The 26,223-nt window shown below is 37.6% G+C and overlaps 1 protein-coding gene and 1 non-coding gene across 4 annotated transcripts in view; one reads left to right on the plus strand and one right to left on the minus strand.

Annotated features, from left to right (window-relative positions):
• The window catches only part of EIF4G3 (eukaryotic translation initiation factor 4 gamma 3), a 328,826-nt gene that overhangs the window by 256,805 nt on the left and 45,798 nt on the right, over nucleotides 1-26,223 (minus strand). The window lies entirely within an intron of this gene.
• On the plus strand, nucleotides 19,323-19,426 carry LOC131413260 (U6 spliceosomal RNA). The gene has a single exon (XR_009221924.1). It is a non-coding gene; the product is annotated as a U6 spliceosomal RNA (small nuclear RNA).

Genomic DNA, 26,223 nt, shown 5'->3' on the forward strand with positions numbered 1-26,223 from the left:
AGGTGTGTAGTAGGCTATACCATCCAAGTCTGTGTAAGTACACTCAGTCTATGGTGTTTGCACAATGACAAAACCACCTAACGACGCATTTCTCAGAACATATCCTCATCATTAAGCAACACATGACTGTATATACTTGTTTAATACTGAGGTTATTAAATACAACTTGATATGGTCACAAATACTTTCCAGCCAATATGGTGTAGTGTCAAGGGTAATGAACTGTGGCACTCTCTAGGTTTACCTTAACATATGACTTGTTTAGGAGGAAAATTTGTCACAGATGAGGGAACAAAAAATCATAAACTTTCATAAGATACAGATTAAGACATTTAGGGTTCAACTAAACCCTCCAAAATCTCTCAAGAATACAATACAAAAAAGCTGGGTGGTATGTGCTCTAGTGTTTGTTACACTATTCTCTATAATTTTCTATATGCATAAAATAGTTCATTAAAAGATGAATCACCTGCGTAAAAAAAATGACAACAGAGAACTCTTGAGTAAAGTAAAAATTAAATTAGATTAAAAATAAAATTGTAAAATATAGTCTAACTTTATCTGATAAAGTTTACATATCCAAATGTAACATGCTTTTAAAAATAACTTTTGCTTATTTCATCTTGATGGTTTACTTCTACATAAGCAAAATGTAGGACAAAGGCAACACTATTACTTTTGCCTGTTAACTGAGGCAAAGGGCATTCTTTGAATAATCCACACAACTGTCTAAATTCTCCACTTCATATTATCTAATAAAACATAAAAACATTGAGTAATTTTAAAACTATCTAATACTGGTGAAAGATTCTTCTCTCTATTTCATGAATGAATATCAAGTACCAACAATGAGCTAGATGAGATACAGTCATACAAAAAGGAAATAAAAGTTCATTTTGACTACACTTTTTAAATGACAGAATAATTTCAACGAGGTCAAGTCTTGTACTACGGCACTTAACCATAACAGAGCACTTTCTTTACCAAAAATCACAAAAGGAAATTAAGCTTTGCTTTTCTTTGCATTTTTCATTAAAAGAAATTGGATTTTTCTTTTGCAACTATTTACTTTTAAGTAAGGAAGTAAAATTCTAAAAATGATACTGCTGCTGCTGCAAAGTATGAACAATGAGACTGGGGGTGCCGAAAGAGAAAAGGCTAGTGCAAGCCTTAACAAAGGCCCAGCACACCGGCTATGGCTAAAACCCGAGTATGAAAGCACTCTTTGTTTTCTGGTCAATGCAAGGCCATTGAATGTCCCAGTATATAGTTTAAAAAAAAAAAAAAGGGCAGGAGAAGAGGGAGGATGGGGATATCTCCTCAGCTGCTTGGCTACAATAAAGATGAAGATTGCAAGGACACAGAAAAGCTTTCCAAGCATGTAGCTACCCAGTCTTTGTCTATTAACACAGAGCAGCAAAAAGGACTCATACGCCCTGCTTACACTACATCTCATTTTACTATTAAACAAAATTTCAGGAATTGCATTTCTATTTCACATTGACCCTTTCAATCCAGTTCAGTCAGAAAACTACAGAGGAAATAAAGGATTTTGGTTTCTAATTTGGACGCCAGCCATGACAATCCCATCCCATTTGCTTGAGGAGACATCAGAAAAGTTTAAATTAAGAAAGACATTTCATTTTTTTGTTCCAATGTTTTTCAAAAGACCAAGTAACCAAAGGAGGTTGGTTCTCTAATGAAGGCAACAGTTCAATGTTTAACACAGGCTCACAATAGAGATCTCACATTTCAGTACACTATACTTGCTCTGAAAATAGTAAACACTCAGGGTGTGGATCATAACCATTTTCCTCACTGCCAATAACCTAACCAACTGAAAGACAGTCAAAGAAGCTGCCATAGTTTAATTAAATTTGATTGATAACCCATTGTATAATTATCTATGAAGCCACAGTTGGCATAAGACACCATTTCCTTTGAGGTTCTAAACAAAGAAAAGGCTCATTCTCTAGTATTAAGATTAAAAATAGAAATGTTGATTTGCTAAAAAAAAATACACCCACACACAGAGAAAGTTAATATGTCTTCATTACTGAAAATTTTCATTTCAAAATCCCACTCCACGACTAAGATTTTATATATGCATATAGCTGACTTTATATAGCACTACCTTAGAATTCACTTATGAAACAAAGCAGATTGCAAATGAATTTTAATAATTAAAGTTTATTCTGAAGGTTATATAGATTTTTAACTAGAAATTCTGATTGTAACACTACTTTAAGAATTACTGAATTCTGTCTTTTGGTTTGAAATGGGTATGACATGGTAAAATCGGAGGTTTGGAAGCGTCCTAGAAGATAATCCCATAAAAATGAATGTCTAACTAAACGAAGGGAAAAAAAAGACTCAGAGAAATTAGGTCACACAGCTAAATTTCCTTTCTAATGACAGTAGAGAATAAAAAGCCAAATTCATGTACAGTTTGCAACCTCATTTTTACCGAGTCATGATTTGCAAATGAATAAATCTTCTACTAGTCCCAAAGGGCCTCTAAACAATTTTCTGGAAACCACACTGACTTCTGAAATGAAATGGTATTTCAGTGAGAATAAAGGGATATAATAAAAACAAAGAATGGCAACAAACTTTATTTGGCAAATAAAAAGAAGTAAATACTATGTACTTTGAAAATAGGGCAAAGAAAACTATAGCTATAACCATGGCCTGTAGATCTGTAAATGCCCTGAGCTATTAATTATAACTAGTTTTCTTTAAGATCATTTGATCACTGCTTAAAAAAAAATTTCAAATGGTACAGAGGATATAAAGAATAAAGTACCACTATAGAAGGATATAAGGTAGAAAGTGCCTTCCATCATCCAGTCTTTTTCTCCTAAAGGTAACCACGTCAAGTTTCCTATGCATCTTTCCAGAAATTTTCTACACATATACACACACTACCATTTTTAACAGCTCTTAAAAACTGCTTCTAGGGCTGGCCCGGTGGCGCAGCGGTTAAGTTCACGAGTTCTGCGTTGGCAGCCCGGGGTTCACCAGTTCGGATCCTGGGCACAGACCTATTCACCACTCATCAAGCCATGCTGAGGCAGCATCTCACATAGAAGAACTAGAAGGACCTACATCTAAGATATACAACTATGTACTGGGGGCTTTGGGGAGAAAAAAGAAAAAAAGAAGATTGGCAACAGATGTTAGCTCAGGGCCAATCTTCCTCAAAAAAAAAAAAAAACCTTCTAAAATTAATCATTGTGATTGTTCTAAAATGTCAGATCACTATAAGTTGAAGAAAATAGAAAGAGGGCCGTGGTGGTTAGGTTTGTGTGCTCTGCTTCGGTGGCCCAGGGCTCGCAGGTTCGGATCCCGGGCATGGAACAATGCACCACTTGTCAAGCCTACTGTGGCGGCATCCCATATAAAGTAGAGGAAGGTGGGCACGGATGTTAGCCCAGGGCCAATCTTCCTCAGCAAAAAAAAAAAAAAAAAGAAAGAAAGAAAGAAAGAAAGAAAAGAGAAAGAAATTCCTAAATATGGGTCTTTCACAATTATGAAATCAAAATGATGAAGACTGTCAGATGAGAGAAAAGTTATAAAATAGAGAAAATAAATGTACCAAGTGTTAACAGAACTATTTGGTCTGATATTCCACCTGTAAAGACCATTTTTAGCGTTCACTTTCACACAATGGAGCCAACTAAAATACACATTCTAGATAAATGACACTGTCACTTTTGATGAGTTATATAATCTATTAATCTTTATAACTATTTCTCAGTGCAGTCCATCTTCATTTCCCCCATTTCCTTTCAGTTATATCTTAATAAATCTGTTACAAGCCAGTAATCCCTTCTTTATAAGTAAAACTAGGTCAAATCACAAAGTAACAATAGCACTCCAAGTCCTAACAAAAATATCAAAGAACAAAAATCTAATACACTATCTATATATGCAGTCTTCAGTAAATATGTCCTAACAGATCTGAAATTCAAGATTTGGTGGCGGAGAAAAAGACTATGCTAATAAATATGAATCTCAAGAACTCACATTATCCAAAACACATCTCAGTATAAGAGCAACAGTATAAACTTTAAAATCAGACTTGAGCTAAAACGCCACTTCTACCACCAACTTTAGTTTTCTAATTTGTGAAAGGGTATCCTTAACAAGCCTGGCACCTAATAGATATTCAATGAATAGTAGTAATTATTATTACTAATATTATTATTAGTAGTATTTTAAAGAAGAGCTTTCATACACTATAATAAATGTAAATGCTTCCTATACAATATTTCAAACACAAAATTACCTACAGAGTTCTTAGTATAATTGAAAAATGTACATATACATATAAATATATAAATATATATTCCAGTTCTTCAATTTATGAATGCACCATATGCTATGATACAGTTAAATTTCAAGAAATGTGAGAACTTAGCTTTGGACCCAGTATTTGACATAAATTAAAACATCAAAAATATCACCTGAGCACACTACCACTTTTTCATTTGGCCTTATGAAAGAACTTTTACTTCAACCCAACAAGTTAGGAGGGGAAATCTTCAGCCTCTTTTACAATGGATCCTAACTATAACACACTGTGTACCTTAACCATTACAGACCATTTCATTGCCTTCCAACCTTTAAGCTGTCACCACTAAAAGCAATAGTGATACATGAAGATTTTAATGAAAAGAACAATTTGTGAGCAGCAGTTCCTTCCCTCACTGCTCATATATCAAAATTCTTTAATTCCAAATACAGTTAGCACTTACTCTGCGTCAACTTGCCATCTTACAGTTATGACTACAAATCTGTAATTTACACCCAGATTGTTCTAAGTTGATAAAATGTTTTCCTGTCTGCTAATCATGTCCTCCTGAAATGTCCCACACTCAAACACGGCCATAATCTATCACAACTCTACTATTTACCCCTAAAGCACTTCCCTTCTCCTGCTGTTTATAGCACGGTCATCTGTCCAGAAGCCCAATGAAACAGCAGCAATCAATCTTCACTTCTCCTACTCCCTTACCCTACACATCATCTATGTTTTATAACCAGAGAGAAAATGGGAAAGATCCACTACGGTAGCTTAAATTGTGACATTTAATTAAGCTTCTTGAATTGCTGTCAATTTTGTCAACTAAACCACTGATTCTTTTATAATTTTCATATTATAAGCACATTACCAAAATTTTGTAAAATAGAAAATTTAGAGGGCCGGCCCCGTGGCTTAGCGGTTGGGTGCGCGTGCTCCGCTGCTGGCGGCCTGGGTTCGTATCCAGGTTGCGCACCGACGCACTGCTTCTCCGGCCATGCTGAGGCCACGTCCTACATACAGCAACTAGAAGGAAGTGCAGCTATGATATACAACTATCTACTGGGGCTTTAGGGGAAAAAATAAATAAAATTAAAAATAGAAAATTTAGAAACTATCCACAATTCTATCTCCCTAGGCCACTCCTAGCATTTTTATCTATTTTCCTCCAGTCTTTTCTCCTATGTATGCATTTTCTTAAAAAGTTAACATAGTGTACATAAAATTACTATATTTTACTTATTAAATCATGTATTTTGCTAGTATTCATTACTATATTTCAAAAATAACTTCACTATAAAATATATACACCTGTTGAAATTTTTAACATACAAGACTATAAAGAAATTAAAAATCATTCAACCACAAGCCAGCGATAATCACTTTTAACAAGTCAGTGTATCTCCTTCCAGTCTAAGAATTAACTGTTTGATTTCAATTCTGTCTAGCTAATGAAACTGATAGAATATGGAATTTCCCTAATAATGGCCTGAACTAACTTTGGCCCTATTCAGGTTATCATTAGTCCAAAATACCATGCTGATTTTCAAAAGTGATTGATCATGATTTGTACATCTTCAAGACTACAATCCCTAGCATGCAGCAGTCCATGAACAACCTCCTACAGGCAAAGAGCACCATCGAAAGCCTATCAAATTGAAAGAAAATTAATCTCTACCAAAACCAGAAAAATAAACTATAATCATCCTTTCATACAAATGATATCTAAGACTTGGCAAAGACTGGAACTCCCTTTTAAAAAAAGATACAAAAACCATAGAGAAGAATTATTTTGTTTCTCAGGGGAGTTTATGTGTAGCTAGAAGACAACAGTTTTTCAAACAATAGTTTCTAAAACATAACTCTAAGATTAGGGTCAAAATAGTAAACAAAGACATATTCCTCTTCATTAGTGTTTCCTTCCTGTTGGTGTACTCTAACTGTGGCTCTAATATAAAAAGAGAAATGTTACTCCTTTGAAAGATCCTGACCTGATCATTCAAGTCTGTTATGAAGCCTAGAAAAAAGTCACTGCAGGTTATCCACACCTCATCAAAGCTCCTTCAGACCAGCTGCCACCTGCCCACTCTACTATATGCTCTCAGCTTTCCTAGTTCCATGACATTACCTCCTCGTACCCCCATTCTGGCCCTATCCCTTCAATCCTGCCGTTTGCCAACCCTCTTTAACTGACAGCCCCATTAGAATCACCATCCCAGCCTACCCTATCTGACCTTCAGTCTCATCCATCACACCATCAGAAAAGACAACACAAGCCGAATTTTGGCTTATGTGGGTCGAAATCCAATACTCATCTGGTCTTCCCACATTAAGGAATGAGAAACCAGATACAATAAAACATTCTTCAGCTGATATAAAGCTCAAATTCAAGGAAGAGCTATGGAAAAGAGCATAAATACTTTCAGTTCTATAAGACTTATTCATTCACTCACTCACTCAATCATTCAACAAACATCTATTAAGGAGCCTACATCACGCCAGACATCCTTTTTAGGAACAGGAGATAGAGTGATTAACAACACAAAGCCCCCAGCCTCTTGGAGCTTATATAAAACCAGTTAACAGTTATGTCAATATCTCAGTAAACGTCATTTTCACCCTATGACTTTAATCTTCATATACCCAATTACTAAACAAATTAAAATTGTAAAACAAAATTTTAAAAAGAAAGAGGGTGTAGATATTTTTGTAAGTAAATGACATAACAGAGCCACAAAGTAATCTGCAAGCAAAATATTCACATTAATTACATTCTGAGGGAAAAAATAAGAGGTTTTTCCATTTAGAGCCTATCAAATTTCAATCTCATGTTGAAATGTGATAGATATCTATTCTAATTACTAGCAAAAGTGACAACAAAGTAATCTGTAAGGGCTTAATAGTGAATGCCTATTATGAGCAAAGCACATAATAGGCAACTAGGATACAAAAGGTGAAAGGGAATTATTAAATGCCCATCTGTACAGGGCATTATACCACAAAACACAGTCTTATCCTCAAAGAGCTTACAATTTGGTTAAATAATATATGTGTAAAACAAATAACCATTCAAGACGTTTTTGAGGCATGCCAATCAGTGATGCCAATGACTGTAAGAATTCAGAAAACAAAGAAATATTTATGGATTGGGATGATCAGGAACCAGCCCACAAGGAAGAAAGGATTAAAATGGATTATAGAGGAAGGTTAAGACTAAGAAAAGACCAAGAGGCATTTTAAGTAAGGGAAACAAAAACACAGAGACAAAGGCCGGCCCCGTGGCTTAGTGGTTGGGTGTGCGCGCTCCGCTGCTGGCGGCCTGGGTTCGGATCCCGGGCGCGCACCGACGCACCGCATCTCTGGCCATGCTGAGGCCGCGTCCCACATACAGCAACTAGAAGGATGTGCAGCTATGACAGACAACTATCTACTGGGGCTTTGGGGGAAAAATAAATAAATAAAATCTTTAAAAAAAAAATCAAGTATTTAAAAAAAAAAAAAAAAACACAGAGACAAGAATGTACCTGGAATATTCTATGACTACACGTTGTGACTGGCACAGGTAGCGCAAGTACACAAAAGGTCCACACAAGATCAGAAAGTCACAGGATGTCAGAGCTAGAAAGGACTCTAATTCCACCACGTTCCTCCACAGATGAGTAAAGTGAAACGTGGGCAAGTCACCAAATAAGGCCACAAAGTAAGTCAGGGGCCAAGTCAAGATTACACCCCAGCTTTTGCTGATGCTTATGACTGAACACTTATCTCTCTACTGAGTCTAGGGTAGTTGCAGAATGTTCCAAGAGAAAATACGAAGCAGGCAATCAGACAAAGGTCCAGGTGAAGAAACAGTATGGATTTGTTGTCATCTTAGAGATAAGGTTTAAAGGTATAGGAGCAGATGAAATCTTGGAGAAGTATAATGCAGAAAACATGAGCCAAACACCAAATCTGAGAAACTATAAAGGGGATCATGCTCTCTTCCCCCCACATCCCTGTCTTAGCCCATAGAATGGACACCGCTGTGCCATTTTTTTCACATTAGTGAAACAGATCTGAAATGCTGTGCATGTACAGGCTGTTTTTGTTTCCTCTCCTCTAAGCAGTAAGCCCTGCAAGACAAGCCCTGTCCTAGGCTGTAAGTGTCCCAAGTTCTGCTGGTGACTCTGTCTCTGTTCAACCCAGAGAGGACAGAAAGGATGAGGAAGCAGCATGTGTTGGAATTTGAGATAATCATACTCCTACCCCTTCAAAGTTCTGAGCAAAAGAGAAAGAGATGTCAGAAAGGAATAAAAATGCCAGCTTTACTACTGATAAAAGCTATACTAAAGAATTCAGTTTGTGCCCAAGAACAAAATGGCCTTCCTACTTCCTCCAGCCCAAGACCTTGAGACTCGTACCTGAGGACAGCTAGGTCAGAAGAACAGACATTCATCTAGCCAGCCACCCAGTGGAATACAGACAATGCAAGAGAAGGACCACTGGCATCAAAAGACCTTCAAATTAACTCTGTTCTCACCTGAGACTGAAGAGAAGCACAGAAGGCTTCTTCCCAATAGGGCCAGTCAAAGGAATACACTCATTCAGGTTCTAAGAATTGACTTGATAAGGGAATCAATTTGATATCTAGCGATTTCAATCAAGGTATTGGTTCTCAACCTTGGCTACACATTAGAATCACCTGAAGAGCTTTTAAAACTCCCAATGCTCAGGCTACACTCTAGAACTAAATCAGAACTAAATCTGGAAGTGATATTCAGGTTTTCAACTCTTTCCAATTAATTCCAATGTGTAGCCAAGGTTAAGAACTAAAGCAAAACAAGAGCAGAAGCCAAACGGTACAGAGTTACGGTATTTGAATGGGTGATGAGGAACTTGGAAATAAGTAGAGAACAATCTCAGCAATTTTGTACTTACAAAAGCAAGACAAAATAAACAAAAACACTGAAATAACAGCTCAAATAGTAGCAGTTCAAGAAAGGCACCTTTAGTATAGAAAAGCTGTGAACAAGTTATGGGCACAAGAGAAGGATGCAGCAGCAAAGTCAAGAAAGAGAGGAAGGCCAGGGTAAATAATGGAGCAGGAAACTTGAGAGATGTGAGAGGGAATAGAAATAGGACCAAAAGGAGAGGACTGGAGTATCTCTATAAAACAAAGGACAACTTCCAAAGGAAGTTGAGTGAAGATACAAACATAGAAATATTTCCATAAAGAACTAGGAAGCGGAATGAGGACACATTTCCTCATCTTACATTCCCACTGCTTTGCTCTTCTCAACTGTCAGTGAAATTATCTGTACTGGTAAAAATAGAGGAAGAACTACAGAGAGGAAATTAAAAGCTTGAAGAATATGTAAAATATCTTAACGTAGAAATCAGAGGAGGAGATATTGCAAAGTTTCCTTTCCTTTGCTGTGCTCTCTACCATTGATTTCCCAACCACACACATTTTAAAAATAATAAATTAAGGTGTGTATACTTCCACCTATGGTTACTTTCATTTCTCATTTTTTAGCAAAGATCACCAAAGGCATCAACTCCATTACTCGAAAGTTTGGCAACACCCACAAACATCTGTGGCAAAACAAAGAAAAAAGACACTTTTAAATAGGCAATTCTGTGAAACTAGAGCAAGCTGGTTGAGAACCATTGACTCATAACATACATATATAATGACCATTTCAGTATTCTTTGTCTGGCTTAGGATAAAGTTAATTTAAATCGCACTCCAAGGAGCCAGCCCGGTGGCACAGTGGTTAAGTTTGCCCACTCCGCTTCAGCGGCCCAGGGTTCACGGGTTCGGATCCTGAGTGTGGACCTACGCACCGCTCATCAAGCCATGCTGAGGAAGTGTTCCACGTAGAGCAACTAGAAGGATGTACAACTATGACATACAACTATCTACTGAGGCTTCAGAGAGAAAAAAGGAAAAAAGCAAAGAGGACTGGCAACAGATGTTAGCTCAGGGCCAATCTTCCTCAAAAACAGCTTTTTTAAATAAATAAAAATAAATAAATCTCACTCCACGATTTTCCACCTTAACTCAGATCATAACTGAACCTACTTATTCCCCCATACCATTCAAAAAGTTCTTTATCTTCCATCTTCATAAGATTCTTTATTGCTTGTTTTTAAAGGGAAAAATGGAAAAGACAACTTACTTATTTTGAATAGATATTGAACACACTTACATGACTGGAATTTGACATTTCAGATTATGTCAACAATAAGCTCAGAAAAATAACTTGCCCTTTAAAATAGTATATTCTTTAGCATCCATAAATTATTTTCTAATTATATAAGCTTAGAACCTTATACATAAACACTTTCAATGCCTCTTTCTTTAAAAACAAGTTTAAGTCCATTTGTATTTTTTTTCTTTTTGTGAGGAAGATCAGCCCTGTGCTAACATCTGCCAATCCTCCTCTTTTTTTGCTGAGGAACACTGGCCCTGAGCTAACATCTGTGTCCATCTTCCTCCACTTTATATGGGACGCTGCCACAGCATGGCTTGCCAAGCGGCGCGTCGGTGCGCGCCGGGAATCCGAATCGGCGAACCCCGGGCTGCCGCAGCAGAGAGCGCGCACTTACCTGCTTGCGCCACTGGGCTGGCCCTCCATTTGTATTTCTATTATGCTAAAAAACTTTCAAACTTTGTTTTTCAAAAGGTTCAATTAAATCGATTTTTTTAAAAAAAGAAACCATTTACAGCAATGAGAATGAATGAACTACAACCATATACAACTGGTATGAATCTCACGAACAATGTTGAATAAAAGAAACCAGACACAAAAAAGAAAATTCTGGGTGATTACATTCATATAAAGTTCAAAAACTGACAAAAATAATCTGTTGTTAGAAGTAGGTCAGCGGGAGCAGATACCAACTGGAAGGGCACCTAGGGGTCTTCTATGGTTCCAGTAATATGCTATCACTTGATATTCTATACTGGTGATTTCGGTATGTGAAAATTTATTGTGATGTTCACTTACAACTGTTTTGGAGTGGTTTGTTACACAGCAACAGATAAACTTCATCTATGTACAAATACAATTCTTCCATTATAACAAAATTAGGAGGCAGCACTACGGCTCCACCACTTGGCCACCCTGGCCAAGCTTCTAAACCTCATATGTAAAATGGAGTTGTCGTGAAGGTTAAATGAGTTAACCCCTTACACAGTAGCTGGCGTAGAGTCAGTGCTCAACAAATGTTAGCTTTGGGTGGGGTTTCATTGTTATTCCTTCAGTGCTCTCTAAATACACCATATTCATTTTCTCTTCTAAACCTATGCCTCACCCTCGTCACCTAGCTCCTCCACTCAACCAAATCCTAACCATTCCTCAAGACCAAGTTTAAATCCTTCCTCTCTGACAAACTATTTTACAACCACTCTTACCTTCAAGTCTCCCTTTTCTAAGATCAACTGTATTTACTGACTACACATACACAAAATAGCTACATAATATAATGTATATATTTAAGTTTTGTTTACCTTAAAAAGAAACTTATTTCACTTCCCTCATATATAAGAGAGAAGACACAATAACCTAAGTAGAATTTACAAACTATTAGGCCTACTCTTTAATCTGTCATACAGATAAGTAACAATAGGAGTGTTCTAGTTGGATACGCCAAGGATCTTCTAGATATTCCTAATACTTAAGTGATCACTGATAACTACTCCATCACTTCAAGGTCCTACTTCACTGACCCAGCTAAGAATTAAGTGAGTAGCATAAAAAAGGAGGGAAAAGTTTCACATTCTAAAATTTGAAACTCAGTAAGAACATGTACTTACGCTATAAAAACCAAAGGCTAATTGCTCTACCTCAGTCTGCTCCTGGGATGAAAGGAGATGCTGAAGGTAAGGAGAGAGAGAGGTGCCACTTTGGAGAAAAGAGCCTCTCAGCACTGGCAGGGCATTGGGGGAAGAATAATAAAATTAAACACAACAATAATAGCAGGTACTATTGAGCACTCCCTGGGCTCCACGCTTAGCATTTACACACTCTTGTCATTTAAAACTCAAAACCACCTTGGGAAATAGGCGCTATTATTAAACTCATTTTACAGATTAGGAAGCTGAGGAACAGAGGTTAGGTGGCTTTCTCAAGGTCACACTGCTAGTGAGGGTCTCAGGAGAAATTTAACCCAGGTCACCTGAGCTCCAGTTCCAGTGGCCATCCATATGGCCACCATCCTCTATCTCCCCCAGTAATGAATTCATGTATTTATAAACAATGGAGAGAAGCGTAAACAAAGCCATATTTCAATTTGAAAGGATAAAGTTTAGATAAGCTCTCAATATAGTACCTCTTCTACTATTTTATATGAAAACTCCTTTACACCAAAGAATAAATGGCAATTACTAAACAAACACAAAATTATGTAAACATTTTTAAGAGGCCAAAAAATTTCTATCCTCCCATATACTAGGAAACCAAAAAAACTAAATGACTAATTGAAACCACATAACTTATTTTCCTGTTGACTTATTATCAGTTATGAAGTACAAGGTGAAAGGAGAATGACATTTTTTTGAATGTCATAAATTAGTTGGAAAATGAGTTACAAATTTAAACATGCTGTTTTTTAAATAAACACCTCATTATTTAATATGCTTTCACATACCTAATGTTTCAATACTTTTAGCAATTAGCACATAGATAACAGAACAAATTTCCTGCCAGGTCAAACAATAGATTTTTTTCAGTTTGGGCTAATTCAAGTTCAGCTGTGATTCAATTAGTACAGTCCAGGCCATAATATTGAGCACTTTCATGTAAGAAAATAACACAATTTAAATGTGCGAAAAACTCCTTTCCAGTGCATTTAACACATCAGCTGGGGGTTTAGTCTGCCAGTTTGCATTACACATGTGAATGACGTGTAACTGCACTTACACTAGTGGCAATGCTGCGTTTCAAGTAACTACTAATTCAGACTCAGGCAACAGCTGAATCATGATGATCTTGGAGGCCAAAGATTTATAAGCCAAAATCATGTATGAAGGCAAAACTGCACAGTAGGAAATATGAATATATGAGTAATATAACCCAAACTCAATTAAAAATAAAATCCTCTAGAAACTCCTTTTCCATTTGATGGCCAGGCTTTTTCTCTTATGCGATATCTTCACGATCCTCCTCATTCTCTCTTAATGGTAAAATTATCAAAATATTTGAAGGTTGCAAGACATCTATCTAGTCTCAAAGGACGTGCTGCAATTCTTTTTACCTGCCCTAGTCCACAATGACTCTAAGACAGCGGTGGGCTTAAATACAAGAAAAGACATTTAAGGGAAAAAAAAGAAGTCAATCAAAAAAGAAGGAACTGATGGGGCTGGCCTGGTGGCATAGTAGTTAAGTTCTCGGGCTCCGCTTCAGTGGCACGGGGTTCACAGGTTTGAATCCCGGGCACAGATCGATGCACTGCTCATCAAGCCATGCTGTGGCAGCATCCCACATACAAAGTGGAGGAAGATGGGCACAGATGTTAGCTCAGGGCCGATCTTCTTCAGCAAAAAAGAAAAGGATTGGCAAGATTAGCTTAGGGCCAGTCTTCCTCACCAAAAAAAAAAAGGGGGGGGGGAACTGATACCCTCAGTACCTACACTGAAGTAGATCAGAGCATTTGTGCCAAAAATTTGGCTTAAAACTTGCTGGCACTAAAGTAAAAAGAGGGAGGGAGACTTAAATTACTCCGGACAATTAAATTACACCAGACAGTTTTTTACTTTGAACAGCAGAAAACAAACTTATCTGCAAAAAAAACATTTTTCCTAGATTATAATCAAGCAAATTTCTGCCACAAAGTTCCCAAGAAAAATATAGAAATACTATTCAATGGTATAATTCCAGTGATGACAAAGAACATGCATTAAATGACAGTACAGTGAAGGCACTTCTGAGATAGAAATGCTGTGGTACACACAGTGAGCTTTCTGATGGTCTAGGGATCAATTCAAGGATTGGAAATATATTCTCCTCCTCAAATATTCAAATATTATATATCTCTTCCTCAGACTCAAGGTGTCTTACAGAGCTTTCAACAAATATATTTCATTTGGCACACACTGAAACTGCTATCCAAGAAGCTGTAGCAAAGATGTGCTATTGCTTGTTATATGGACACTACTGGCTTCAAACCCCAGAAAGCCAGCAAATCTGATACCCTACTACGGAAATTTAAAGGGTAGGCTTTAGGGCCGACCCCGTGGCTTAGCGGTTAAGTGCTTGCACTCCGCTACTGGCGGCCTGGGTTCAGATCCCGGGCGCGCACCGCACCACTTCTCCAGCCATGCTGAGGCTGCAACTAGAAGGATGCGCAACTATGACATACAGCTATCTACTGGGGCTTTGGGGAAAAAAAAGGAGGAGGATTGGCAATAGATGTTCGCTCAGAGCCGGTCTTCCTCAGCAAAAAAAAAAAAAAAAAAAAACAGGAGGATTAGCATGGATGTTAGCTCAGGGCTGATATTCCTCACAAAAATAAATAAATAAATAAAGGGTAGGCTTTATTTTGCTTTATAGAAGGCCAACTCACTAAGGCATGTACAGAGAGGAAGGGCTTGACTGCCTACAGCAGAAACAGATTCCTTAGAATTTTGAAATCATCTCAAGCTGTCATAGTCAAGATTGATAAAATCTCAATACGTTGGCTTTTAAATTTTTCTATACAGTCCTTCCTAAAAGAAGCATAAAATGACATTCATTTTGGCCTGCCAACAAAGTATATTCTTAAATAGTATACTTCTTTGAATAAGATTAAGATGAACCATTTTAAACTGGGTGAACTAAAGAGCTTCATTTTTGTGAAAACATGCACTAAGTAGCTCCTTTTCTCAAATGCTAACCAAAAAGGAGGAGAGGATAATATTTCAGTCATGATTTTCTGTTACTACAGTGTTTTCTCATTTTGTTCTTTAATATCAAGTAGATCTAAAATTATCTCCACATCAATTAACTGTTTCAACTCACCCAGGTTAAGAAACAAGTACCACAAGTCCATGTACAAAGTGGCACACATTACCAAAAATGTACACAGGCAATATCAGCTACTACAAATATGAATGAGGTGTAAGAAATTTACCTTAATTATATATCCACTTAAAGCCAACGATTTCTCAATAACTGTGTACCCATTATAACACTAATATGTAAAAGATGAAATCTGGCTTATGCATATGGAGCTTATGAGCTATAAAGAACAGCCTTTTAAAAGAGGAGACACAGTTAGACAGTATAATAAATAATATGGTCATCTTAGCATAAAACAAGATAACATGACAGTTCATGCCTGGAGAACTGAGCTCTTGGAAAGAAAAAACTTCTGAGAATTACAGCTCTAACTAACAAAGTTTATTTAATGGTATCAAAGCTCTAACAGTAATATAGAATAGTATACAACATGTTAACACATCTGAGTAATTTCCAAAAGTCAGATTAATATGATAAAACTAAAGCAGGAGCTTTATTTATTTATTTTTTTTGTGAGGAAGATCGGCCCTGAGCTAACATCTGCCAATCCTCCTCTTTTTGCTGAGGAAGACCGGCCCTGGGCTAACATCCATGCCCGTCTTCCTCTACTTTATATGGGACACTGCCACAGCATGGCTTGACAAGCGATGCGTTGGTGCGCGTCCGGGTTCCGGGCCGGCAAACCCCAGGCTGCAGCAGTGGAGCTCGCGCACTTAACCACTTGCGCCACCGGGCTGGCCCCTAAAGCTGGAGTTTTAAGAGGCTCCATTAGCCTATTATTTTTTTTCTGTTTCACAGTAAACTTCGTCAACAGCCGTATGATTTTGATGGAATTTGCTAACTTCCAGAAGATCAGGATACGCCTGGTTCCTCACACACAAAAAAAGATACGCCTGGTTCATTTTTCTATTTTGAAATAAACTAGTGACCATTAAAATTCTAAGTGTTAATATCTCCCTGAAACTGGTCTGATATTGGGTATACTGAGATAACTTGTGCTTGAACAACTAAACCAATTATATTTACTAAAGAAGTCTTAGAAACAGTGTTTAAACACTATTGAAACTGTTCAAACACTGACCTCACTTTGTCAATGACAAAGGGCCCTTAAAAAGAAAAATCTTGGGGCCGGCCCGGTGGTACAAGCTGTTAAGTGCCTGCACCACTTGGCAAGCCATGCTGCTGTGGTGGCATCCCATATAAAGTGGAGGAAGATGGGCATGGATGTTAGCCCACGGCCAGTCTTCCTCAGCAAAAAAGAGGAGGACTGGCAGATGTTAGCTCAGGACCAATCTTCCTCACCAAAAAAAAAAAAAAAAAAATCTATGGTTACAATGCCATACAATAAGAATATATAACTACTATGCATTTACTATGCCAGGTCCTGTTATATGCACATTAACTCATTTACAATGAACCTGGGAGAAAAGTTCTAATATTTTGCATCATTTCAGGATGAGGCAACTGAGGCATACAAAAGGCAAAAAAAAAGCTTTCCCAAGGCTGGGATTCAAATCTAAGGATTCTTACTCCAGAGTCCATACTCTTACCCACAATACTATACTGCATTTATACAAAGTATTGATTCTGAAGCTGAAGAGACTTAAATAAACAAACATTATGTCAAGATAAGGGAAACAAAGGCATGAGGCATCAAAGTTAACAGAAATGGCTCTAAGACAACTGATGAAGTAGCTGAGTTTGCCCTCAGAACTCTCACTTCTGTATTCTAACCTACTTTTCTCCACTTAGTGGCATTTCCCCTCCTTCCTTCATAGGCATCAAGTATCTTGAGCACCACTTAGAACAGCAAAAGACTGAATCTCAATCACAATTAATATACCTTAATAAATAAATGACCAAAAATAGTTTTAGAGACTTCTGGAAGTATTCCTATTTTATCACAAGAACAGATTCCTTAAGCTCAAAGAAAAATGTTCTAAAAGTAAAATTTAAGATACTGTCTAGGAAACTGAACAAGTATTTTAAAAGAAAACAGGGTCTTTCTGGTATCTATAGACAGAACAATATACAATAAAGCAATAGAGTAAGATGTCAATTACAGAATCTAGGTGGTAGGTATACGTAAAATCAGAGTAATTCTTACAAAACAAAAGTCATATAGTATCATTTCTCTGCTCTAAACCCTCCAACGGCCTTTCATCCCAGGATAAAATCAAAATCCTACCAGTCCCTACAAGGGCCCACACGAACTTGCCCCTAACTTCCTCATCTTGAACTACACTGGCCTCCTGTAGCTGCCTCAAATTTGTGTACATGGGACAACCTCAGAGATCTTGCACCTACCGTTTCCTCTGCCTAAGACACTCTATCCACAGATACGCAGATATCCCACAACTTAAAACTCCACTTCCTTCATCTCTCTGTTTAAATTTCCCCTTAAAAAAGACTTCCTTGACCACCATATGTAAAGTAACAACTCTCTCCAACTTCTCTGTATCCTGCATTATTTTTCTGCATAGCAGTTATTACCATGTGCTTTACATATCTGGTACTATCTTTCTACCCCTGCTCAAATATAGGTTTTGTGAAAACAGGGCACACTGCTCTGTCCTCGGCTCTTAATACAATGCCTGGTACATAGCAGATATGCAATATATGTCTTTTGAATAAACGAACAAATGAATGAATTCCTTAACCCCATCTATGCATAAGGCCAACCTGGCTTGCTAGCAATACTATGTTAATGGCTTGTTTTGAGGACTCAGATTCAAACACCAACTATCTCACGAACCATTTGCCTTATAGCTAGCATCTACAGCTTGCATTATCAGGCACTAATATTCATGAAATTACTCAGCATTTCCAGCAGAGAATGTGAGAAAAGCACATACAATACACTAAAGAAAGAAATAGTACAATGAAGAAAGCAAATATCTGTATTAAAAATAGACGTCTTACACATTACATAATTTATTCCACCAGATCCGCCAGTAAAAGTAAAAAATATTTCTTTCTAGGGCCGGACCAGTGGCACAGCAGTTAAGTGTGTGCGCTCCGCTTCAGCGGCCCAGGGTTCACAGGTTCGGATCCCGAGAGCACACCAAAGCACCACTTGTCAAGCCATGCTGTGGCGGCGTCCCATATAAAGTAGAGGAAGATGGGCACAGATGTTAGCCCAGGGCCGGTCTTCCTCAGCAAAAAAAAGGATTGGCATAGGATGTTAGCTCAGGGCTGATCTTCCTCACCAAAAAAAAAAAAAAAAATATATATATATATATATATATATATATATATATATATTTCTTCCTACATTTAAAAGGCACCCATGAAAATAAATTTATATTAAAAGTTTGAGGGCCAGCCCCAGTGGCCTAGTGGTTAAGTCCAGCATGTTCCGCTTTGGCGGCCCAGGTTCGGTTCCCGAGTGCAGACCTACACTGCTCTGTTAGCGGCCATACTGTGCTGGCAGCCCACATACTAAAAAATAGAGGAAGACTGGCACTGATGTTAGCTCAGGGCAAATCTTCCTCAGCAAAAAAAAAAAAAGTTTGAGCATTGTCAATTATGTAACTTTAATTTGGTCACGATAAAGCTCAGGTCCAAATGTGCAATCCACATCCAATACCATTCAGGGTCCTTGGTACTCATTTCTATATAATATTCTCATACTCTGTTTGTTTTTAATCCCTATCCTTATTTTCCCTTTGATTTCCTTATCTAGTTTTTTCACCTAGTATTAGTTCAAGAATTTTTGTAAACCACTTGAATCCTTCCTGGAATGAAGTTTAGCACAGATTAACTCTAAAGATTACTATTAAAATGATTTCTGTTTCTGCTTAGAATTCAGAAAGTTGCAAACAACATGGCATCCACTCGAAAAGAAGAAAATGCCAGGTAATGTAAACACCACAACTCTTCCAAAGCTCAGCAGAGACTGCTGATGTTTCAAGAAAACCAAACAAATGAATTCCAAAGGGGGACAAGGCCCTGTCATAAAGGACAGAACACAAACAGCAGACCGTGAGGGAAAGAGGCAATTATAATATAGCAAGTGTAAAGAAAACCTCCTAGTGCCCGCTTCAGCAGCACATGCACTAAAATTGGAATAATACAGAGAAAATTAGCATGGCCCTTGCGCAATGACACACAAATTTGTGAAGCCTTCCATATTTTTTAAGAGTGATGGTGTTTAAGGCTACAAAATTGTAATGAGATTATACTAAATAAGCCATAGAAATCTAATGCACAGTATAAGGAATATGGACAATAATACTATGCTATAATTATGTAATGTGATAAATATCATTACACTGGCAATCATATAAAACATATATGTGTATCAAAGTAACACACAGTAACACCTTAAACTTACACAATGTCACACATCAAATTTACTCAATTAAAAAAAAAAGAAAATCTGCTAAATTGAACAAATTCCTAAAAGCTGAGTGTGGGGTAGCATACAAGTTTCCCAACTGGGTGTCCCAGATGCAATGGGAGGCTGCACTCACTTGCAAGCTCTTTTCTACAGGCCTCCATAGGGTGCTCATGAAAAAGACTGGGATTACGGCAAAAAAACAGAGCAAGTCCCACTCAATGGTACCAGAGGGGGGGAGGTGATCAGCCACTGCTGGGAGCAGGCACAAAGCCCCATCTGATTCCCCAGATCATTTTTTCCTACGAAGCAAAGGCCTTAGGCCACTGGAGAAGTGACAACAAATCCTTTCTCTCCCAGGACACTGGAAAACATCTCTTTTTCGCCAAGATAAGGAGATAAGCAAATCCCTCTACCCCTGTAGAGAGGGGTAGAAAACCATCTTGGGCCTAGGCTCCCACAGTGATTACCAAGCAGAAGTCTCCTAATGCTGGGCGAGGGGCAGGAAAACCCTTCCATGAACCACCACAAATACAAGGCAAACATGGGCTGACACAGGAAGGAGAGGGAACAATGACAAAGCCTCATCTATGAGGCCCAGATGGACAGGGTCTGCATAGGACTGAGACTGAACCAGGATAACTGCCTCCACTACAATCCTAACACTAACTAGCAAGCAACAGCTTTCTACCACTGGGGGTAACATTAGCCACCACTACAAGACTTTGAAGTCTGTGGTGCACCGAAGGTAAAGATAACAACATTAAAACCCCAAACTAGCTCAACTCATGACTAGTTTAACACTACATCGCACACTAATGGCCCAACAGAAGAAAGGATGTGCCCATTTCCAAGCATAAATACTATTTACCTCAATCTCTACTGTTGTTCTATACACAAGGCCCAACACAATCAAAAATATGAGACACACACAAAAGAAAACACCTACAGTAAAGAGGAAAAGTCAATCAATACAAGTAGGCTCAGGGATGACTCAGGTGCTGGAACTTTCTGACAGGAATGTTTTTTAATTATTATGATTAATATGTTAAAGCACAGTGAAAAAGGTGAACAACATACATGAACAGATAGGTACTTTCATCAAAGATGGAAAATATTTCTAAAACTCAAATGGAAATGCTAGAAATAAAAAACACAATGTCAGAGATAAAGAATTCCTTCAAAAGACTCAGCAACAGACCTGACTCAGCTGATGAAAGAATCAATGAACTTGAAGATACATGAATACACATCAACAGAAATTATCCAAACTGAAACACAGAGGTAGAAAAAAGAAGGAAAACAAAAGAGCATCTACTATTGTGGGACACTAACATACATATAAATGAGGTCTCAGAAGGAGAAAGGAGAGAGACTAGGGCAGAAAAAATACTTGAAGAGATAACGGCCAAGAATTTTCCAGAAATAACGAAATACCAAACCACAGATTCAAGAAGCTTAGAGAAATCCCAAACAGGATAAATATAAAACCAAACAGCAAACACACATGCCTAGCTGCATCAAAATCAGACAGCTTGAAGGTAACCAGAGGAGAGGAAAAAATATTACATACATACTTAAGGACAAAAATAAGGATTACAGCAGATCTTGTCAGAAACCATGCAAGCCAGAAGACAATGACTGTTTTCACTACTTCAAAGTAGTAAAAAAAAAAAAAAAAAAAAAAGCTGTCAACCCAGAATTCCATATGCAGGAAAAGTATTATTCATAATGAAGGCAACATAAAGATCACTATCAATATAAACAATGTTCTCCATGCCAAACTAAAGATAAATACTACTAGATATTTTTACTTAAAACGCAATAAACATAGTAAAAAGTGTCTTTGCTTTTGAAATGGGGTTAAAAAACTGAGAGGCTATTTTCTGTAACCTTCAAACATTTTCCTTAACATTCAAATGAAAGTTTATCATCTCCTAAACATCCTTCTAAAAACCCTTGTTTTTAACTCCAATACCTCTCATCCAACCTTGGCTTAGAAAGTATGGAAGAACTGAAGCAATTAAGAGAGAATGAAATAAACCTAGGGAAAAGTACTGAATTCAAAAAAAAGGTTCTCTCTGCATGGTGGAACTATGGTTGATTTTTTTCTTCACATCTTTTAAAGCTTCCAAATTTTCCATTATGAACCTTTATTATTTTTGTTTCAGATGGAAAAAATCCTATTAAATAAAAATGACAATGTACCAGTGTTATATAATATTGCACTTTACAGACAGGGTTCAGGTCAACGACAAATCTTTCTTTCTTCATGGCTGGTGTCTGTGCCACACAAGTTGGGAGTATCCCTGCTAATTACAGGAAAGGGAACACAGCAAACAAGAAGTGAACACAGTCCTACCTTCTACCATAGCCCTATCTTTCAGAGCATTCAAAATCAAAAAGGAGTAGCTTCTAGCTTACATACTCCACTCATCACCACCTCCTCCAACAATTAAAAAACAGGCTTAATAACAGACCAAGACCAAAGGCCACAAATACTAAGGTTTGAAAAATATCTGATATGCTGTTAATAAAGCCCCCAGGATGGTTCAAGGCACTTTATATGCTCTAGTCCCCCCCATTATCCTAATAACATAAGCACTGCTATTCCTATCTATAGATAAATAAATAGATATATCAGAATTTTTTTTTTTCTGAGGAAGATTTGCCCTGAGCTAACATCCCTCACCAATGTTCCTCTTTTTGTATGTGAGCCACCGCCACAGCAAGGCCACTGACAGACGACTGGTCTAGGTCTGTGCCCAGGAACTAAACTCAGGCTGCCGAAGCAAAGCGTGCCGAACTGAACCATTAGGCCACCAGGGCTGGCCCAAGATATCAGAATTTAGATTTTAAAGATCATTGTCATCATATGCATTATCCTCTGTCCTTGAATTCTATTCCTAGATTTCCACTGTGGATTTCAATGTCACTTGCTTCTTCTATGCTTATGCCTATTAACAGTGAACAGATCAAATATAATAAAACCTCACATAAGAATTTTACTTCAGGGGCTGGCCCGGTGGCATAGTGGTTAAGTTTGCGTGCTCCACTTCTGGCGGCCCGGGGTTCACAGGCTGGGATCCTGGGGGCAGACCAGGCACCGCTCATCAAGCCGAGCTGTGGCAGGTGTCCTGCATAAAGTAGAGGAAGATGGGCACGGATGTTAGCCCAGAGCCAATCTTCCTCAGCAAAAAAGAGGAGGATTGGCAACAGATGTTAGCTCAGAGCTAATCTTCCTCACCAAAAAAAAAAAAAAGAGAGAGACGAATTTCCAGGAAGAAAAAACAAATAAAAATAAAAGAATTTTACTTCAGTGAGGTAAATAATTTAAAATGGTCTTGTCCCTGCCCTTTGGGAGATTAAAATCTTAAGAGTTCAAAATATTGGCTAATAATACTTAGAGTAGCTCTTTCAAACTAAACATTCCTCCCTCTCAGTCAAAATGAGACTTAACTCTATCCAGAAATACAAAATTGGAAGTTCAGAAAATAGCTCACAGGCTGAAAAACTACACACACACACCAGTTGAGATTTAATAATTCTGATTTCTTCTGCAGCTGAAGTAAAACTAAAAAGATATTAACTCGAATATAAATATGTAGTAAATATCTAAAGAAGTACATTGGACTAATAAATCCCGAATTAAGGATAATAGTTACCTCTGATGAAAGAGAAGAGTAAGTGACCAAGGAGGGTACATGCCGAGGACTTTAATTATATTGATTAACATTTTGTTTGTGAAGATGGCTGATGGATACATGAGCTTACTACATTATAGCATATTTTTGTATATATGCAGTATTTCAAAATACATTTTTTTTTAAGTTTTCAAACCAGATGTGCCACTCTGCATCTCCCTAAACACAAATGTAAATTTTATGTAAAACATAATCATCACCATATGACTGCTGTAGATTCTAGGAGGAAAAATATTTCCTACCACACACACTAAACTCACATACTAACTCCATTTATGACAAGTAAATGCCTTTTGCAACAGAAGACCATACAATGCATTTTCATCATCTATACAATGAGGTCAATTCCACATACCCATCCACATCAGTATTACAAAAATTAAATGAGACAAAAAATGAATAGTCCACATAGAATATGTTCATCAAATGTTAGTTATTATTAGTGGCAATTGCTAAAGTATAAAAATGCCAAAATATGACACAGTACATCAATATTTAGTAACTCTGGAGTCTTCACATGTGGTCTTATTCCTGATAGTGTATACATCTTTCCTCTATTCCCAATTTGTGGAATAACCTTGGGAATGGATACATATATAACTAATATGAGTGACACAACACATCCAGCTCCCAGAAACACAATAATCTTCATAGGCAGTGTTTAAAGCTCCCTGTTCTCAGTACAGACATCTAGTAAGTATTTATTAGTGTCTACTTTGTATCTAGCACTGATAGACCCTAGGCAAATAGAAACAAAAAACATAGTTCCTGCCTTAAGCAGTTGGTTTAGTGGAGAAAACAGATAAATAATAAATTTATCCATAGCTGTTAATTAGTACACCAACTAACCCAGATGGGAAGAGGTGTGAAGCATCACCCTACTGATTGGTTATTTTCTGCCATATAGCTCCTCCTCTTCATCCTTCCCTTTGCCCCCGAGCTCTGCTAGTCCTGGTCCTCTCTGAAAGCAGACAGGAAAGCAGTCTGTATCCTTTATTTTTATTTTTTTTAATTTTATTTATTTATTTTTCCCCCAAAGCCCCAGGAGATAGTTGTATGTCATAGCTGCACATCCTTCTATAGTTGCTGTATGTGGGACGCAGCCTCAGCATGGCTGGAGAAGCGGTGCGTCAGTGCGCACCCGAGATCCAAACCCGGGCCGCCAGCAGCAGAGCGCGTGCACTTAACCGCTAAGCCACGGGGCCGGCCCTGTATCCTTTAGATATATTACAGAACTGCATTGTTCATAGGTAGCCTCTAAGCCACATGGGGCTAGTGAGCACTTGAAATATGGCTAGTGCAAGGTGAGACATGCTGTAAGTGTAAATTATACACTGGAGTGCAAAGACTTAGTACAAAGAAAGAATATAAAATATAGTATCTCACTAATAATTTTTATAATGATCGCATCTTGACAAAATAATATGCTGGACACAGTGGGTTAAGTATGTTATTAAAAGTGATTTCACCTGCTTCTTTTTACTTTTTAACATGGTTACTAGAAAATCTAAAATTACATAGTGGCTCACATATTTCCACTGGACAAATGATCCATACCAAAAAAAGAACTGAAAACATAATGCACCTCAGAAGTATTCAGTAAGTAGTATTAGCTGAATCTGCATCTAAGATTAAAATTTCAAAAATATTGGCTAAAGTAATCTGTAACCAAACCCAAGTTCAATCTTTTTAAAAATCAAATATGAAGGGATAAAGAAAAGATTTACATTGTCAGAATTCTAATTACCTGGGGCACATGTTTATGGTCTCACATCGACACTTATTATCCGAATAAATTAAAACCGTAAACTCCACTTTTCTAGATTAACTAATATACAGTAAAATTGTTCCTCCTCCTATTACACTGAATTACACCACAAATAGCCCAGTGGACCACAGTTCATCAAAACCATACCAAACATCAAAACTCAAGCTCTTTTTATAAGAATTACAGAGAAGTAAACTTCAAAACATCCTAAAAACAAGGTATTTACTGATGAATGCAATCCATTTAAATTACTTGTAAATGCATACTTAACAATATGTCCCCTGGGGCTAAAAGTCAAAGCTCTTACTCTTCAGTGTCTAGAGAAAAGCTACGAAAATTAATGCATTATTAACGCACATGAATCACACTGACCTGAGTTCCTCAAGAGTGACCTCAAGGAAAATGGGGACCAGAGTTAAGAGCAAAAATCGCACAAATTCACTCTGAGCAAAAAAGAAAGAATTCCTAAGGCCTTCCTTTCCCAAGTCAAGGAAATTTACATGGCTGAAATGGTTCTGAACAGATCAAACCAAAGGGACTATAAATGGATCTTGACATCCAGGAGCCCTAAGAACTGACTGGGCATTCCGTTATCTCTAGAAAAAGTTAAAGGTCAGTCCTAAAGAAGCTGTAAGAACTGTTACTCTTCTACTCAATATCCATATGTAAAAGTCCCAAAGCCCTGGAAATTTGACCCCAAGGATCTCTGCAAGACATCCGGCCAAGATCACAGAACCAAGGCAGTCTCCTTGCCAGTCCCTGATAACACAAACAACATGTTATTTGAGGGCAAGACATGGCCTTAGAAACTGTCCTAAACTGCACTCACTTACAAGTAACCACTTTAGCCGAACTGCAGCCTTGGTGATTTATAGCTCTTCTTCAGATTTTCACAAGAGAAATAAAGTTAATCTCATCACAAATGAATGAAGACCTACCAATTCTATACAAGGTCCAGAGTTAAATTAGAAAAATACTAGTGCTGACCCCAAACACTTAATACGTAACGGCCAAGTGCTTCCATATCCCTTGGTGATGCTGTAACAAGGACTGACTCAAGCTCACTGCCCATGTATAACACAAGGGGATATTTGATACCCGACTTCTTCCAACAGAAGAGCACC

Source organism: Diceros bicornis, chromosome 13 (assembly GCF_020826845.1).
Source record: "Diceros bicornis minor isolate mBicDic1 chromosome 13, mDicBic1.mat.cur, whole genome shotgun sequence".
Taxonomy (NCBI): domain Eukaryota; kingdom Metazoa; phylum Chordata; class Mammalia; order Perissodactyla; family Rhinocerotidae; genus Diceros; species Diceros bicornis.